Here is a 19,485-nt window from a genome sequence, read left to right as displayed (position 1 = left end):
TTTTTTTAAATTCAAAATTTTCTAATAAATTTAGTTTTTGGTATTTTTAAAAATATGTATTCAACAGTATTAATTCAAAAAAATTTTAAACGAATACTTTCTTTCATCTTTTAAGCAGTCTGGTGAGAGTGAGTTATTAATAAGTAAAAAGCTAAAATCAAAACTAGTATTGTGCACATTTTAATATTGTGAAACAAAATCTTGATGCAGACGGTCGTTAGTTTGGAAAAAAAACTGTTACGTGTACGTGTATCAACACAAAACAATTATTGAAACGAAAATATGAAAACGTAGAGAAAGCAGGCAGTACGAATAAAGAAAGAATAATATTATAATGTATTTGTAAGTTTGAAGGAACTTTTACAGATATCAGCTTTAAACAATAAGTGACGGGAAGATATAATGTCTCACAGAGAGGCACAAATGAATTATTCATACCAATAACATACAAGTCGTTAAGATTCCAACTTAATATAATACGAAACGGGAAGATATAAAACCACAGATAAGTCTCAATACAGCATGGATCCAATATCATGCTTGTGGAAGCTGCTTATAATACCAAATGAAAACAATACTGACTGGAAGATTTAAAGACAAAGAGAGGTAAGAATAACTTATGAATACCAATAATATGCATATCACATGTTTAGTATAATTGTTCGAGATATCAAGAAATAAGTGATAGGAAGGTTTAAAGCCTCTGAGTGGTACGAATGGCCATACATATCGGTTAGGCATGATGAAGTTACGTTAATTGCATTGACGGTATGACAAAAACTATTTAGCCTACCATCATGCCTAAATAAACAGAATTAATTTTGGAATAAACAAAATTAATCGGACATATTAATTTTTAAGCATTAATTAACGATATTCCAAATAATGAAGCACTATATTATAAAACCAAAAAAAAATATTTTAATTGAATTGTATTCTTTCTTTATTATTCAGACTTATAAAAACAACTATTTCGTGACGTTCTAAATATTGACAGCATTAATCGTCACTGAAAAGATGTAAGTCATCTAACTCTCCGACCCGCCACGAAGGCGCACGGATTTAAACCATAAAAACTGAATGACCGGACCGCCGCAACAGCAACATTGGTGGGAACTGTGGTCGAGTCCTGAGGGCCGTCACCGGCCACGGTACAACCCTCCCCGAAGGAAGTACATCCCGTCATCGATGGGAGGAGTCAGATCTTCCACCTATTAGTGTACCCTCCAGGGTGGCGAGATCCAACCACCATGCCGGAAGCATCTCATCCTCAATTCGAGGTGCCCCCGGGGGGTTACAGAAAAGATGTAAGTGTGACAAACAAATTTCAGCTTACTTTTCTTACTATACCTTAATATGATCATGATGAAGTTATCTGTTTATTCCCTTATTATGCTCATTGACATATATGCATAATTAGGTAATAATCAGTTATGTCTATTGCAGTAGTATACGATCTGTAAATATTTGAATCAATTGATTCTAATTTATTATTGAAGTTGCTTAAAAGTCATAAAGTATTTTTAAACCATTCATCATCATACTTACAAATATTTTTTAAATCAGTAAATTATTTTCAACGCTTATAAAGTTTGATGATTTTAACAGCATCTTTTGAATCTAAAATAGTCTAAATTTGTCTTCTACATCATAAGGACTACATTAATTTGAATGAAGAATTTAAATTATATGTGTAAACTGATAAAAATGAAGTAGAATAGAAAATTGTTTCATAATAGATGTTTACTCTAACAATATTCTCAATCAATTATGAAAGCATTATTTTCTAACATGGAATATATCGTCTGCTGACCTTATATCTTTTTTCTATCTTATTCTTTGATACAACATGTTTTACATTTATTATATCTTAGAAATCTTTTTGATATGGTGTCTGTAAGAATCTATATTTATTAACTAATTTGTATACAGTGTAACCCTCCCCCCCCCAACAAAAAAGGCTTGTTTTTTTTAGAATTCTGATACATGAATAAAATTTTACATTCTGTCAAATTTTTAGAAAACTTTTTACTTTATTAATTATTATTATTTAATTTTTAAATTATTAGATTCATTTTGTCATCTTTACATTTTTACTTAAAACAAGCATTTAATTTTTATTGCTGTAATATATATTGTGGCGCTACGCACACATAAAATAGGAATCATCCACTTTTAAAAAAAATGAAAGGATTCTTTCTAATAAAATATTTCTAATTCGATGAATAAATTATTATTTCAGTGAATTTTTTTTTTAAATTATCAAAGTTCAACAGAAGTGGATGTGTTTTTTTTTTTTTTTTCACTTTCATATATGTTTCAACAATTTGGGCATTTTGAGCACAGTTTCATCCTTTAATGAAATGAAGACAATATTCTTTACAGACCCCTTCTTCTCGACTTATTGGTTTCAAAATACGATTTAAATATGCAATTCTAATCATAAAACTGCTTGCCAAATTTCATTTATCTAGTTAATTTTGTTTTTGAATTATCGTATTCATATGCATATAGAAGAGCTTTCTTTGACATATCGTTCAAAATTAAATAAAGATATATAATTTGGATTTAAATACCACATGTGGAAATTGTTTCCTCTGGCTATTCCCATTTTTTAATTATCATGTCTGTTGACAGACAGATAAGCTTATTCAAAAAAAAAATTTCTTTTTCTTTTTATACCGGGAAGTTTAATAAGCAGAAACTCCTTAAAATCTTGAGGTCGAGTTATTAAGCAATTACAAAATTTTCTCTTTGTATACTTCCTTCATAAGAAAATAAAAAAGTTAAAGAACTATCTTTTTAACCCATTTTCAGTAGAATTTTATTTCCTCTGGTCTACCGCAAAAATATATCTAGAAATAGAATGTTTAATGTTTGGCGGAAGTAACTGAAATAATTGCTTTCAAACTCAAATATTTACCTCAAACAAACCGGCGATAATATCCTGACTTTTACGACTTTTAACAGTGAAATTACTCTTTTTCTACTAAGTTTAAATAGTTTTGCAAAGCAATAAAAATCGTCAAAACTAAATTTAATATCTTAAATTGTGTATATTCCTTCCTATTTGTGAAGTAACTTTTCAGGCAATAAAAGTTGCTTAAACTTACATCGGAAAGAGCATTTTTAAATATAATTTTACGAATATTTCTACCCATACTGATGTTAAAGCTCCATTGATGTTTAACCAAACTTTAGACATATTTCGAAATTTAATTTAATTTTTTGAAAGCATTAGAAATCTGCAAAATCCCTTATGCTAATTGATAGGTATGAATACATCAAGACCTTCTATGGGGAAATTAATTCATCCTCTATCGAAATTCTTCTGTGGGAGTAACATTAGAATGTCTAATTGCAGAATAATATTTTGCGAAGTTTTTCCTTTTTTCGCTGGGTGTTAAAGAAAAATTACTATTTTTGGACCACGTTATTAGAATATTTTGCTGCATGAGATTTATTCTCAATTTCTCTAACAGAAGAGATTGTAATGGGCCGAATTATGGCCCTCAGAACTGATTCTTACTTCTCGTCTCCTTGATGTCACGATTTTTATTATTAGATTTCACCGGAAATTTTGGCAGGATTGACATAGGATAGGCAGGCAGGGTTCGCCATATTCAATTTTGCTCTCTGAAATGTGAGTATTTTCTTTGTGAGAAATACCTGATTCCTTTCAATCAGTTTTCTGCAGAAATTGTAAGCTTAATTCTGAAAACACATTGCAAGGAATTAAGCACTTTAATTATTTATTTTATAATTAATTTAAGAATTAACATAATTATTTAAATATTTTTTATGAAAACTACAATCTTGAAACTTTTTTTATTAAGAGAAATTTAACATTCACGAACATCCACAATAATTATCCAATATTGACTTTTCTGAATCAGTGAAAATAGCAAGTAAACTTTCTATAAATTGATTTTACACAACAGAGGTATTATTTATATGAAAGGAAAGTGAGAAAATATTAACAGCGGGAGTGTTCTACGCGTGACCTTCCTGTATTCTTGCATAACATGACACGTTTCTTGTGCAACTTGGTACTATAGAAAAAAGAAACTCTACTACGTAAATTTGCACCTCTTAACCTTGACTGATTGCGTGTAAAGTTAGAGATATGTCAAAGATTTTTGCATAAATAAAAATCTTGAAACTCATTAATCCATGTGGTTGTATTTTTTAATTATCTTGTTGATAAAAGTGAACAGTGAAGGAATGAACAGGCTGTGAACCTATGCCATATTTAGCTCCAAATTTGTTATAGATTTACAGTTTTGCAATGCAGATCATAAGCTAAATTGGTCAATCAAACTTATCATATTTTTGAATATCACATTCGTATATAAAGACAGAGGAGACAGAATTTTCTTTGAAAAATATTGTACAAATTTTGGTGTAATACAAATATTGATCAACCATTTTAATGTGAACTTCATTCGTCTAGCTTATTCCATGGTTGAGTAATCGAATTCAAAGTCAGGCAGGCATAATACTGTGGCGAATTGGAATGAGCGTGGATAGAATCTGGGGCCTTGTGGTTCACAGCCCAGTAACATGACCACAATACAAAATCAATAGCTGGTGCAGTGTAGCTGTTAACTGGCTTATAAGCTTTCACCACAATACCACGAATGGGTTTTTTTCGACACAGTGAAGCTTGAAGATTCTTCAAAATTTCGAAGGTGAATTAATTACTGTAAATCTCAGTAGAATTGAATATTGCAAGAACTTCACTTTGATAGATATCATATGTGAGAAAATTTAACGAAAAGCAAAAAGAAAAAATGCAAGTTTATCGTATTTTTGTATTCTTATGTATATGAAAAGGGGAGATAGAATTCCCTTTGAAGAATATCGTACAAATTTTGATGTAAATCAACTATTTTGGTATAAAACCCATGTGTCAAACTTCGTTCGTCTAGCTCATTTCATGTTTGTGTTATAGAGTTCAAAGGCAGGCAGGCATAATCCCACAAATGGGTGTTTTTTTCCGAAGCGATAAAGTTTGAAAATCCTGGAAAATTTCGAGGGTGAATTAATTATTATAAATTACAGCAGAATTGAAGACTGCATGAATTTCGTTTAGTGTATTTTTCTTACATGAGAACATTTAAAGAAAAGAATATATATATATATATATATATATATATACACAAAAGTATTAGAATCAAGTTAATAGGAAAAACAAAAAATCAAATAAAAATTGAACCAAAAAAATTATAAAAAATATAAAAAAAGAATCCGGCCTGAAGACTTTTCAAGGGTCACCCTCAGGCATTGATTCAAAGAAAGGGATTTTTTTCTGTGAGGAAATACAGACATTGTCTAATAATGATTCCTCGTGACCCGAAAATCCCCTGAAATTATGCTCAAGAGATATACCATTTTAACAGAAAGGAAATATAAAACAACAAATTAGAAGAAATTAACCACAACAAAGTAAAAATACAATAACAAAAATAACAATAAAAACAAAAAATAGCACTAAAATTAAAAATTAAAAACGAAAAGGCCAGTACATACCATCAACAGTCAAGGAAACTTTAAACTATCGATTGTGATTTCCTGTTTTTAAAAAACTAGCGGTAAATTATGTAAACAGATGTAGGCTCCCAGCGCCATCTATTGAGTGATCCAATATGCAAGGAAAGTTCTATTTTTATTTAAGTCAAAGGATTAATCCCAAACCATACCTTGTTTAATTAAAAAATTGACATTACAGTAATTTCTAGGAAATTCATTTTTAATTACATTTTTAAGGAGGTTGTTTGATGCTTCAATATAAGAATTTTTATTATTGCAAACCCTTTTGATCCTGTTAACTTGTGAGAAAATTAGATTTTTGAAAATTTTAGAGTTTAGATTGGAATGGTAGTTACATAGTTTTGTTATTTTAAAGTTGAAATCATCCCTTTTATCGTATATACCAACTATTGTTTTATCATTAGCTATCATTATCATTATCATATATATATATATATATATATATATATATATATATATATATATATATATATATATATATATATATATATATATATATATATATATATATATATATATATATATATATATATATATATATATATATATATATATATATATATGCTTTATATAGAAAAGCATATATATATATACTAACTTATCGTATTTTTGTATTCGTATGTATATGGATAGAGGAGACAAAATTCTCTTTCAAAAATATCGTATGAATTTTGATATAAATCAACCATTTTGGTACAAAAACCAGTCAAATTTCGTTCATTTAGCTCATTTCTTGTTTGAGTTATCGAGTTCAAAGAGAAGCGGACGTAATACCATGAATGGGCTTTTTCGACACACTGAAGCTTGAACATTCTTGAAAATCTCGAGGTTGAATTAATTATTTTAAATTACAGAAGAATTGAAGATTGCAGTATCTTCGTTTTGTGTATTTTTCATATATGAGAAAATTTTAAGACGAACAAGACGAAAAAATGCTAGCTTATCGTATTTTTATTTTCGCATGTATATGGATAGGAAAGGATTGCATGTATATGAATATTCCTCCATGAAGGATATCGTGCAAATTTTGATATCGATCAACCATTTTATTACAAAAACGCAGTCAAACTTCGTTCATCCAATTCATTTCATGTTTAAATTATGGAAAAAGAGGCAGGCGAACATAATACGGCGAATGGTTTTTTTCCGACACAGTGAAGCTTAAAGATTCTTAAAAACTTCAAGGTCAAATTAATTATAGTAAATTACCTTAGAATAGAAAATTGCAGCAATTTCTTTTTGCATATTTTACATAAATGATAAAATTTAAATAAAAGCAAGCTAGTGGAGGAACTAGTTGTTAGATCTTGTTTTTTAATCCAAAACTTGAAAAGAATGATATTTTTAATTAAAAGAAAACATATTATCACTTTCATAAATTAGTAAATGATCATAAATTAGATAATTAGAAATAAATTAGAAAGATAACAAATTTAAAGAAAGTTTTTAACAGAAATCTTTTTATAATCATTCACAAAGTTTGTCTTTCATTTTGAAGATTGCAATTTAAAAATATCTTCCAAAGAAAAGCTTTAATCTAAAACACGAGGAATTATGTTAAAAACTGCAATCAACATCCTGAAGAATGTAAATCTTGATTTCCAAGCCGATTACATTTGAATAATCTCGCAGAAAAAACTGAATACGAACAGGTTTCTGCTTTTACTTGTTGTGGTCTTTACTGTTCCTTAGAACCTCTTAACTCTTCTCGGAAAATTTCAGTGTGCCCATGCAAGTGAAAAAATAAAATAATTAATGATGAATGAGACAGCTGTCATCTTTAAATAGATTCTTTTTCGAAACAAAGTATTCAGAATCGTCTGACTTTTTATTTAATGCAATATTTTTTATTCGTTTTCAAAAGCTGTAATTTTCTACTCGATCGTCAATGAGAACTATTCATTCGAAGATCCTAGTCTAAATAGTCAATTATTTTGACTTCTTTTCAGATTGAAATAAAAATGATGCAACACAACGATTATATGATGAGCAATGAAGTAAATTTTTATTATTTTCTGAGCTCCAGGATGAATTTAAAGTAATTTAACTTTTTGTATTTCTGTAGAATAAGAAAAAAAAATGGAAGATTGTTAGAATCTGAATTAACTAATAATTCTTTTGGCGTGAAATTTTTTCTGTTTCTTTATCTATTCAATAAGAATTGTTTTATAATATGTTGCTTTATTGGTTGATATTCTGCATTTGGTGGCATTGTATTGGTTGCATTTTGTGTCGAAACACTATTAATAATTATCGCAGGCAATAGAATGTAAATTCACAAATTTATCCTAGCGCATCCAGTAATTTATAAAAAGCTTTAATTGATAATTATTTGCAAATATATTGATTGTAATCTACATTTTAAATTTTAGCAATTTCTGTTTTTATAATGGAAATCTGAATTGCGTTTCTTCTTCACATTTAGTCATTACTTGGGATTAAAATACAAGAATTGTAGTTTTTAAACTCAATTGTTTCGATTTATTATATTTCGATTGTGTTGATACACCAATTATTGCAGATCTTGTAGTAGCATATTATGTACTTCATTCATTTAAATATATAGCTAAGATAAAACTGAAATTTGAATTATTTTTCAGTTACAAAATATATTTCTTTGTGCTTCTTATTGAGCATTATATTAAGAAATATTTGATTTTTAAGTATCATTCTTTAGTTTTAAAGTACCGAAAATAATTTTTTTAAGGAATCATGTAAAAAATTTAATTCGGTATGTACTATAATTATTAAATCATTTTTTTCACATTTAAAACGGCAATAAAAGGCTTAATCGATAAATTAAAGTGTAATTTTTTTATTTTTTTTATCACGAATTCTTTAACATTTTTTTTGTGCCAAAGCCAAAAAGTCCAGTAAAAAATGTAATTACAAAATTTAACAACTCCAAAAAAACTTGGATTTAAACCTCCAAAAATTCAAGTAACATCAAAATAGTTATGTTTTTAAAATGAAATCCAAAACAGTTAGAAGACACTCATGTAATGCTTATTCAGTTTTAAATCTAATATATATATTGAATGACCTTGGAATCCATTTAAAAGAAAGGCTTTTAGTATTTTCAATAGAGTGAACAAAGCACATATCATCTTAGATGCTCAGATTTTTTTAATTAGGTAGAATGGACAGGAGAAGCAATTTGTTGATTTCCTTGAAAGTGAAAAATAACCTTCACAAATTATTCTTCACTCTAAGGGAAATCTAATATTACTTGTATTGGTTTGTAAAGGTTAGCTTCTTTTGTGCTGGCTCATCACTGCAGAAATTTGACCAAAATATTAGCATCTTCTAACATGACATACAAGCATGCTCATGCATACAAAAGGAAATATTTTAGAATTGTCATTACATCAATTTAATTTACATTATTCTTTTTAGCTGGATGTCATAAGACAATGCTATCTGATAAATTCAAACTTATTTGAAGAACAATCCATTTTTAAAGTCGACATAATTTGGGCCAATCTCGATCACAAAAAAATTCTACTCCCAACACTGGACATTAGTCATTCAACATAAAATATGTCTTAACTATGGCTAATAAAAGCATCATTGTCAAAAGAACCATATTGGCTTTGCTGACATCAGAATATATCTAAAAAAACATATCAGCAAAACACTATCCTTAAAATTTAATGTTACATGTTTAGAAGTCGCACATTTTTAATTGGCCTTTGCCCATAATTCTGTATTGGACCTACTGAAAGCTGATTAACGTATTCGGATAAAATCCAAAGATAGCACTCAATATTCCAAGAAAACAGATTAATAAGTATGCTTGAGAAAACGACTACATCTTCTAAACATTTGACTTTTTTATTTTTTTGAGCTGAAGTTATTAGGATTGATGGTCTATATTTCAGAGTAAGGGCTTGAAGATGGCTCTTCAAAAATATGTCAATGTGAGAGAAAATATGGCGCAAATGTTAGATCCTGGACATGATACATATTAAATCTTTGTATATATATTTGAGATGAGTGAAGGAATTAGCATCCTTCCTAAAATTTTATGCAAAAGATTGAACTGTGCAGGCTCAAAGGTCATCCTCGTCAACGGACCATATTTCAAAATAACACGATTCATTCCAAAATAGCTCTTATATAGCTTCAAATCATGTGAATCAAATAAATTCTATCCCATGAAAGTCAATTACTGATTCAGTTCAGAAATTTCGCTTCAATAAGTTAGAAAAAGTATTTAATACTCAGGTCCCTAAAAATTCGGTAGCATTTCGAGCAATTTAGATCCAAAGCTATCCTATTTCTAAAACCCATCAGTATCTTAACATAAATGATCAAAATAAACAATAAATTGATAAAAAAAAAGTACGTTTGTCGCTGAGAACAAAACATGACCTTATTTGACTTAAGTCAATGAACACGCGTGCTCTTATCTTGGAAACAGTTAAATATTCAGTACCATTGTGTTTTATCAGGTTAAGACAGATTACCTGAAAAAATAAACCTATTCTTCCGTTATTGGAAAGTGAAAGAAGATGAAGGTTATCATATTCTTTTCCCATTATAAGGTTAAATTTCGCAAATATGGATAAAGAATTTAAAAGAATATCATTGCGATAAATAAATAAAATAATAAACGGTATAGCATTCAAAAAAAGTATTTCAAGCCATAGATCTGTGCCATTTTCAAGAATTGTAAATAAATCTAAACGATAAATTTAAATTTCTTCCATTTTTCGATTTTTTTAGCCGTTCAATTACGATATATTTATTTCTGTTTTGCTTACAATATTTATGATTGATGTTTTCAGTTTTAATTAAAGATATTTTATCATTTATTAATATTGCATGAATGCAGACATGTGTAACGAAGTTCTTAATTGATATTCTTCTTATTCTTTTTCTATTCTTATGAGAATATTTCTTTTTGTAAGAATGCATGATTGCAGACATGTGTAACAAAGCTCTTTATTAATATTATTATCATGTGAGAACATGATGTTATTTTGGTTGGGGGTTTTGAAGCTCGAAATCGCGCAGGCAATGAATATTCAAGGTTCGAAATCGCGTTGGCAATGAATAAAGCATAAATGACAATTTTCATCATCATTTTTTAATCGCATATATTTTTTTACCTGCTTTTACCAGTATTGCATTATTGTTATGTACGCTTATTTGAAAGCAGATGCATTTTTAAAAGGTTGGCCTGCTTTTACCAGTATTGCTTTATTATTACGTATGCTTCTTTGACAGCAGATCCGTTTTTAAAAGGTTGACGTAGAACTATGACATCATAGCTCTTATTTCATCTCAAAATCGGTCGAGCTCCAAAACTTTGTTGCCAGCAAGAAAAATTGAAAATGAAAGTTAAAAAAAATTATCATTATATATATATATACAGAGAGAGAGACCGATAGAGAAGTCTCGTGATTGTTTCAAACCGGTTTAAACTGGTTAATGACTTAAATTAATTAAGACAAATAATGATTTAAAAAATAGTAATGTTCTCACATGATAACTTGAAATATGCGATCGCAGATTTCATTTTATTTATTCCTCTTATTGTTTTTATAAGAATTATCTTATAAGAATATTTTTTATAAGAATGCGTGTTTGCAGACATGTGCAACGAAGATCTTTATTGATTTTATTTTTCTTATTCTTTTTATAAGAATATTTCTTTTATTTTATTCTTTTTAATATTTCTCAATAAGAGATTATAAGTTAAACACAATTCATTTGAAGAAAATGTGTACTAAATGTTCTAACTTAACAAAATTCCCCAAGTTTCTTTTTAAATTATTTATTTATTATAAGTTGTTACAATTTCCATATGGAATTTTAAGAGCTAATTGTTAAAGTATATGAAGTCTTCTTCGATATATATTTGGAATACCTCTTTTTAAAATGTATTTATTTTAGTACGTTAGATATTCAAAGAATATCCAAGAAATTTTTTACGTAGTACATTATATTTTCAAAGAACTATCAAAGGATTATTTTATTTAGCACATTATATTTGCAAAGTACTATTAAAGTATTTTTTTAAGTAAATATAAATATACATGAATAGCATTTGTTCTAACATTCCGAAAACAAAAATAACTCGCGAAGAATGCAAAAAATCACCATTACCACTTCCTCTAAACCGATTCAGTCGCGATTTCGCGGCCTTCCTCTTGTATCCATCGGTCACTTCTAGCAATAAGAGTCAGGAAACTGCGAGTAATAATCAGTCCATGAATCAATTATTCCATTCAACGGTCCACTTTTATCTTTTTGATTATATCTAACTGAAACCAGTTCAATCCGAGTGGACATTGTGCACGTTGTTACCTATTTCCGCTTTTTATTCGAAGTAGTAAGTCGTCGACAGAAGAATTGGCGCGAATTATCTTTTCAAACAATGGACAATCATCAAATGAATTGGTAATTGGATCAGAACATATTTGGTAGTTTTTTTTTAACTCAGTGTCTTGTTTTGATCTTACTTTTTTGTTTATTTTTGAGCTACAATTAGTGTAATCAACCGAAAACGCGTTGGGAGGTTTGTTTTCACTTTCAATAAACAAACTGTTTACGTCAAAACAGCTGAGCCATAATAAATCCCTGAGATTCTATGTAGCAGATGCTGATGCTTTGTTAATTTAAAACTAAACATCACTTATGAAAGGACCATAAATAAAAGATTAAATTATTGTATTTATATCATTCATCATTTATTGTAGTTTTGTAATTTATAAATATAGCAATCTGTTTTTGTATTTAATTATCCTTCTTATTTTGATTATTAATCTTTTTTTAATCTTTTGTCGTTTTAAGTCTTGAAGGATGAGATGAATGATCTTTGAAAGAAGAAACATAAATTTTAAATCCCAATTATTTATTTTGTAGTTTGTTTTATAAAAGTTCTTTTAAATACTGGAATTTTTAAAACGGAATAAATCAGAATAACAATATTGGGACCTAATCCATCATTGAGTTAGTTATCTATCCCAGTATAAGTGCGTACGATAATTATAAGACATCACAAACTAAATGCGCAAATTTTACAAAAAAAAAATATGAGTAAGAAAACTGTAACGATCTTAGAGCAGAATCATAAATATGAGTGCGATTTTGAACTGGATGTTTTAATAATTGATGATCCACATTTTTGTGATAGTGTAACATATTGATGTATGCTGTTATTTGGCAATCCAAATATTTTATATGGTTTTTATACCCAATTTCTAGGTCTACTGTGGCAGATTTAGTTATATTGTGAACGTAGACTGTCCATAGAGGTTCCTCTTTCAATGAACTGGAAAAAGCTTAGCGATCACGAGAGGAAGAGGGGTAGCCACAAGTAGCTTCTCCTCTTCCTAGGAATAGCATTGGAGGGAATACTGTTGAGTTTTATGGATTATCATCACCACAGTAAAATACTTCAGGCAGGAGGTACGTCCCGTTATCGATAATGGATAAACGCTCCATACCATTTCTATATCTGTCAAAGTGGCTAGAACCAACCACTGTTTTTATTTTTGATATTTCCCTCCGAGGGCAGCGATAGAAGGATAAGGCTCCGAGGACCATGGAAATTAAACGTTAGTGTGAATATGTCATTTTTAAAAGAAAAATATGAGGGAAGGACTCGAATATAATACTATACCCAGGCATAGTATATACTTGCAAAACCATTGTCGGAATTCTTAGAAAGATCTTTATATCATAGCAAGAATTACCCCACAATTTATTCATTTTGACAGAAAAGCATATAAAAAGAAAGTTAATCGCTAATGTGTTTTTGCCAATACTGTTTTGAACCGAACTGAAAGTTCCTAGGCATATCCAACTCTATTATAATCGTTCAAGTCCTAAGCCTATTTCGGATTATTCTTCTCAGAACATAACCTACTGGATTTATTAATCTGGGAATTAAAAATAGTTATTTAATCATGAAGTGTCTATGGACTCATCATCTCCCCTCCCCTGTAATAGGCGACTAAGAAAAATTGATAAATTTATATAAAAGACCAAATAAAAACATATGCAGAATAAATGTGCAATATTAAAATAAACATAGAGCATGAATTAAAAATAATGGAATCTTCTAAAATAAGAGATATTAACCTCATATAGTATAATGCAATGCTATGTGAGAAATGAATTCAAAATAAAGCATTTTACTAAATATAAAAATTGTTTAAACATTTTTTTAAAGTTTCCAATACCTGTGAACATTTCAAAAAACTTTTTGGCTTTTTTTATATGAAAAAAAGGGAGGGGGGATACGCGATGCATAACAGGGTCATATTTCTGCAATTTTTTGTTAGGCCTGGACTGCTATTCCTTTGGATGAATTCCTTTCAGTTTTTATTTTCTTTTTATCGTTTTGAATCTACTATTTTATTTAATACGAAACTTGCGATTTATTGCTCATATGACTAGTTCGATTTGATATCGAACTTGTCATGTGAGATTATCTATACTTTCTGCTCCTCCTAATTTCTTTATAATCCAGATTTACTGTACGGCTAAATAAACTAATATAGATATAATTTATATAGATATCTATAGTAATATAGATATCTATTTTTCCATCTTATATCTCACTCTCACTTTATCTAAAACAGCACCATATGGCGCATGAACGAAAGTGCAGAAAATTTTAATATCTGAGAATGAAGGGCTTTCGTGATTTATCCTTCCGAAATTATTAATTAGTCCGTCCTGATTTGCAACCCAAATTACTTTGTATTGCCTTCTACTAAGGATTTTAAAAATATGTTTTGATCAGTTTTCCCTTGAAAAACAGAAAGGAAAGTATTTTAGCAGTGTAGCATCTGAAGCTAGTCACATACAAGATTTCAGCTAAAATGTTAGTCCCGAAATGGGACGTAAATGTTTTGTTTTTACTTGTAATTAAACAACATTTTTTTTAATTCACAAAACTGAAAATTTGTTTAATTTTTAAAACTGAAAATCTGAAACTTTAATTGTTTTAGAGTATCTTCCTATATCAGATGTTATCAATTAATTACTTTTAAATAATCCATTTCTATTAATTTTTATTTTCTATTATTATTTCTATTATTATTTTATTTTAATTTTCTATTAATTTTCATGCTCTTCTTGTTATTTTTGTAATTTCTACTAATTAGCAGATGAAAAATCTTCAGCAATGCTTATATTTACTCACATATTTTATTAATATGATGCCCATATAATTTTTAATAAATAGACTAAAAGACATAATTTTTATAACAATAATTGTTTTAATAGTTTTTCCTGATATATGTTTCATGATTTGTATACATGTTCTTATTTTCCATACCCCTTTATAGGGTTTCGGCATCTTGTCAATTCTTGGTTTAAATAATACTGGTTTAAACAATAAATAATTAATATAAAAATAATAAATATGGCTCTGTAAAATACAGCTACAATTAATAAAATTCATTTATTTTAATAATAATAAGGTAATAATTATTACAATTTCCAATTTTATATTAATTCTTTTAGTTGCTGAGTTCTATTACAGAAAAAAATGTAAAGTAAATAATATACTTTTAGAAAATTTTAAAAGAACCCCAGACGTCATCGCAAATTTAATTAATCTTTGTCTTCGTCCCAAATAAATAATTTCGCGTGTATATTCATCATTAACTATTGTTTAAAACACTTAGAAAATGAAAATAAAAAATCATTTTTCCTGTTTTGATGCTTTATGGAAGACTGCTATCAGCTCCTAGATCAATCTGTCTTTCTTGGCAATGCAGACATTACACCAACCCTACAAAAGCAGCTGCATCAGACCAAACAATCGTGATGATATTGGCAAATAATTCTGACCTGAAAAGAGTGTCCTTCATTAACTATTTGTCGAGGATCGTAGTTTTCTCCTGCTATTTTTTATTAATGGTCTTATTATTTGATGGAAATGGCCTATTTCATCATCTATGCTTAATGAGTGGTATCTAGTTATAAAATTATCTAAATATCAGAGCAATTAAAAAAATATTAATATATTCGAATCTCTAATCTAAAACATCGTATCATAATAATGTTCTGGTTCTGCTTCTTTTATCCTTATTTTATTTTTAAAAAGTATTTTTAATTACATAACAGCAATAACATACACAAAAAAATGTAAAAAGACGTATTTAATGCGACGTTAGTATATATATATATATATATAAAGAGAGAGAGAGAGAAAGTTATAAAATATATTTTGGTAAAATATATTTAAAATTATTATTAGAAGTTTTAGAAATTTATTTAAATAAGGAAGGAAAAAATGAGTAAATATTAAATTGGTATTACTGCATTTATTTATTTCAGAGCTGTACTTTTGATTCAAACTCTTGGTGACAAATAAAACAATAATTTCCTAAACACCTATTGTAAATAAGTAAATATATAGAGGTGTTTTTTTTTTTTGTAATTATATGGTTCGAAATAGACTAAGAAGATTTCGATTAATTTTTAAATAAATGTTTGATAAATATCTCGAAAACTTTTGCTTATTTTGAAGAATTACTTACATCCAAAAATTAATTACATTTCAAATTTAAAAGTTCTATGTCAGATTGTTTAATCTTCAGAAGCTTAAGAGTTTCAAACTCTTCAATCTGAAAATCTAGAAACAGTCCAAAAAATTTTGTGATATTATTTTGGCATTCGGTAATGCAAATGATGAAATTTAAACAAGCTTGAAAATTTACTTTTTTTTTAATTTATATGTCATTTATTAAAAAATGAGACAAAGGTAGCTTTTTTTTTATTCAAACAATCGGAAGCAAATAAAAATATAATCTGCCAAATACATAATAGTTTGGCCTATGAAGCTATACGAAAGAAAAGATTCACAAAGCTTTTTTTTTAGATTTTGTGTAAGCTTACCTTATTATAAAAGAATTGTGCGTCCCACAATCATCTGCAATTTTTGTAATATATAAAACAAACTTTTATTTTAAAGAAATTTAAAAAATGTATTGAGAGGAAATGTAAAAATTTCGAGTGCTTTTTAACTAAAAATAAAATTAAAATTTTCTTCTTATTTGGCAATACTACCCAAGAAGTAATTGCATGCCAAATTTAATAGCTTTACGTCCAACGGTCCTTTTGTTGAACATTTTGAACGATTTTTGTACCATGCATATTGCAATTTACAGATAAATATTGATATCGCTGTAAACTATAATATCTGAATTCATTACAGATATATAAAAAATAAATACATATTCACTCAAAGCTAATAAAACAAAAAACTATCCTAAATTAAATCATTAACATGTTAAAAATTTGCAGAAATGTGAGACTAAATCGGCAATCTTATTAAAAGAAGTCCCTCATTATGTACATTGTTTAGAGCCGCAAAATACCTAAATCTGTTATTGACCGTACAAATCCATTTGACCTTGGGTCAAAATAATAGCTCCACTGTATATGGACAAAAGAAAACAGCGATTCATAGATCATCTGATGCACTTCGTAGAATCAAGTATCCCCTCATATTCGTAAGACCTGAAAGTGTGCAACAATAGAGATTATAATCTGATCAAGGATCAGATATCAGAGTCCATCTCCAAACATCCTCGTATAACATACAAAGCTTTAAGCTTTTATAATAACACAAATAAACTGAAAAATAAATTAATATCCGAAATTTATTAAAATTTCTTATTCATGTGAATGTTGTTGTTATTATTAATGTACAAAACAGTGGAAATATTCAGCATTCGATTTATGGTATAAATGCGATTTATTATTATTTAAGACCCATGCTATAATAAAACATAATCACAAATACCAAGACAACTTCAAAACCATTCAATAGTTAAGATCAAAATGTCACTCATGAAAATAAGTTTAAATTATTCCATCGTAGTTGGAATACCCCAAATGTTAATTTTCATTTTTATCATTTTTCGGTCCCCCCCCCTCCTCCATCTTGTGTTCATCCAAATAGGTTAGATAACTCAATGTTATAGGCACCGGGGGCGTAGGATAGCATTATGTTATGTATATCTATACAAGACTGTACCTGCTTTTCAGTTTTCTTTATGAAATGCTGCATTCCCAGAAAATATCTTAAACGGGGGAGTAGGGATAGAGGAAATAAATCATCCAAAATAACACCAGGGTCTTACAAGTCCCCTCTCTTCACCGCCTTATTTCCCTTAACTGTGTTTTTAAATTTCAAAGTGCAATGAAAATAAACCATTTATGAATTTAATTATCTTTTTTTACCAAATGGATTCAAATTTTAATACAAATCGACAATTTTAGTCTCTTAAACATCAAAATGGGTGACCAAATTTCATTCATCCCTTCCAAATTCCATTCATCAAAATAGTATATCAAATTCCATTCATCAAAAGGGCATGCTAAATTTCATGCATCCTCACGAAATTTCATTCATCAAAATGACATACCAAATTCCATTCATCCCCATCAAATTTCATTCATCAAAATGGCATACCACATTCCATTCATCCCCATCAAATTTCATTCATCAAAATGGCATACAAAATTTCATTCATCCCTACCAAATTTCATTTATCAAAATGGCATATACCAAATTTCATTCATCCTTGCGTTTTTGAATTATCGCATTCGTACATACGAAAAAATAGGCATCCTCCATCAGCAAATAATTTTAAAACGTATTTGATATTTTTACGTATTTGATGATAATATCGTGTACCAAATTTCATCCATCTACAGAATTGAAATTTTTTACTATCTTCGCATGCGGACGAGCAGAGCAGATAGAATTCTCGCACAAGGATATCATTCAAATGTTCATACAAATCAATAAATTTGATTTAAAGCACGTTTACCAAACTTCATTCGTCTAGCTCACTCCCTGTTTGAGTTATTATTTTAGTATATGACTCATATAATCCCACGAATAGATGACTCTTATGATTAATCTGCTTATCAAGTTTTATCCATACAGCTTGACAGACAGACTTAAATTCCAAAATGCATTTTTTTGAAATCGCAAGATCGAAAAGGGAAAATTTGCCAGAATTTCGGAGTCGAATTTATTTGACGATTATAATATTCCCTCACTGTTTATTTTATATAAGTATTATTAAAAGAATAAAGTATTGTAATAGTGCAAAAAATAAAGAGTTAATTAGTAGTAAAATAAAAATTAGTTAGAAAGTTAGTTTTAAAAAAACATGATGTTCAAATTGTGACTTTTGATAAATTTTGAATAAAAACATCAAAATGGCATTTTTGATAATAATAGTAATCAATAATTTGCTAATAACTAATCAAAATAAGAAGAAAAAGTAACAATAATTTTAGTTCATTGTTCATACTTAGCGCGTCCATTTTATACATTGTTATTATAAACTGGGCTATCGTCTGGATCTTGACCGAAATAAATGGCTTTGAAATAAATGGAAAATAATAAGTGAAAGTTGTATGTCCACTTCCAGCCTCTTCAGAATGAAAAATAAAAGAGAAAAGTTTAGTGATTGAAGTCCGAACCGGAAAATTTGTTTTACTATTTCATTATCATATTTAAAGCGAAAATATTCGTTACTGTGAGAGCGAAAGGATATTAACCTGTTCAGGACGTCTGACAAGTCTGTGCGTCACGCAGATATGGTAGTTATGACGTCTGTTCTTTTTGAATGAAAAAAATTGATTTAGAATGGAAATCACACGATAATAAAAATAATCTGAAGAAAATTATCGGTTTTTCTTAATGTTTTTAATTAATTATATATTTAGATTTAATTAATTTTCTTAGATTTTAATTAAATATATATTTTGATTGTGAAAAAAAATTTCAAAATGGTGTAGATCAAAATCGATGTTTTTCAATTGTTTGTAAAGAATATTTTCAATAATATAGATATAAGATACTTTAGATTAAAATAATTTTGTTTCAATTTCGGATGAAAAAATAATCTTTCATAATTTTTGATGATAAAAAGTTATTAA

The sequence above is a fragment of the Argiope bruennichi genome, chromosome 1, assembly GCF_947563725.1.
Source record: "Argiope bruennichi chromosome 1, qqArgBrue1.1, whole genome shotgun sequence".
In the NCBI taxonomy this organism is placed as follows: domain Eukaryota; kingdom Metazoa; phylum Arthropoda; class Arachnida; order Araneae; family Araneidae; genus Argiope; species Argiope bruennichi.
The sequence above is the reverse complement of the archived record's forward strand: the minus strand, read 5'-3'. Positions refer to the sequence as shown.